The sequence below is a fragment of the Elephantulus edwardii genome, unplaced genomic scaffold (genome assembly GCF_000299155.1).
Source record: "Elephantulus edwardii isolate Elephantulus edwardi_28Jun2011 unplaced genomic scaffold, EleEdw1.0 scaffold00040, whole genome shotgun sequence".
Classification (NCBI taxonomy): Eukaryota; Metazoa; Chordata; class Mammalia; order Macroscelidea; family Macroscelididae; genus Elephantulus; species Elephantulus edwardii.
In genome coordinates, this window is record NW_006399790.1 from 12,335,940 (window position 1) to 12,337,621 (window position 1,682).

Consider the following 1,682-nt stretch of genomic DNA (forward strand, 5'->3'; position numbering starts at 1 on the left):
TGAGATTCCCATTCCTCTCAGAGTCAGCCACAGTTTGTTGTGATCCACACAGTCAAATTCCTTTGCATAATCAATGAATCACAGACATTCCTCTGGTATGCCCTGTGTTAAGCCAAGATCCAGTTAACATTAGCTACAATATCCCTAGGAACACAACCCCTTCTAAGGCCAGCCTGAACTTCTGGCAGTTCTCTGTTGATGTGCTATTCCAGTCATTTTTGGATAATCTTCAGCAGAATCTTGCTTGCATGTGATATCAATGCTAATGTTCGATAATTTCAACACTCTGTTGGGTCACCTTTCTTTGGAATAGGAACAAATATATATCTCTATCAGTCAGTTAGCCAAGTGACTGTCCTCCAGTTTTTCTGACACAACTTTGTGAGCACATCTAGGGCAGCATCTGTTAGTTGAAATACGTCACTTGGTATACCATCAATTCCTGGGAACTTATTTTTTGCCAATTCCTTCAAAGCCACTTGAACTTCTTCCTTCATCACCATAGGCTCTTGCTCATATGTTGTTTCATGAAATTCTTCTCTGTCTGCCAATTTTGAATTCAAGGTAATGACATGACTATATTCTCTCTATATCATCAATGTGTTTGTACTTCTGTTTCTCATGATTCCTTTACTTGTACATGTGTTTTTTGCAGTGTGTGTGTATGTGTGTGTGTGTGTGTGTGTGTGTGTGTATTTGACCCTAACACCATATGTGTGATCTTATCACCATATTTCTTTTCCTTCTTTTTAGAAAACAACATTCAGAAGGGATGAAAATAGGAACTATGTTACTCTAGTATATTTTATCTGATAATAGTATCAAAGGAAGACATTTGTTCAAACAAGATTTGCATTCACAGGATAATAGTTAGGACTTAAATATATCATTTTGAGGGACGCAAATTCATCCATAATGCTTCAACTTTTGGATTGCAGCACAGATTCTTAACACTCGGCCACCAGAGCTCCAATATTTCAACTTTTAGACCCCTAAAATTCACATCCTTTTGTGGTGCAGTAGGTTTATTATTTGACATGTCTTTTTTATTTATTGGGTTTGACTATCCATTTTCCATGTGATTGAGGAACTATTCTAATGATATGAATGAGGTGAACAGCCTCTTTTGCTTGGGAATGTGCAAAGGTAGATCTTACCAATTTTAAATGCAACAAGTTTGGCAGAAGAAAATAGGAATCTTGCACATAGTTGACCCTTCAGCAGGATTTCAGAGGCAGTTAATTGCTCAGGAGGAGATTGCCCATCGTTCTCCCACAGTGCAACTGGTGGCCTCGAACCATGTGCCTTCTGGATTGCAGCACAGCTTCTTGCCACTAGGCCACCAGAACTCATGTAAATTGTGTGGCTTTTGTAAGGGATTAGAGGATCCATAGAGATCCTGGGGAGGGATGGTTTATGTTGGAACTGGTAGAAGTAGATGTTAGGAGCATGAGAGCATATCTAACTTCACAGGAGTCAGTTTTGTTTGGTGGATGCTAAGGATGAAGACTCTTCCCCTTTGTGCACTTGGAGGTCAGACTTAGTGACTTTCTCATTTGCAAAATATATTTACCTAATAGCTGTGGTTCCTGGAGAAGAGTACTGAATGTACCATGGACTGCCAGGAAAACAAACAGATTCATCTTGGAGAGGATTAAACCAAGCTACTCCTTGGAGGCAAG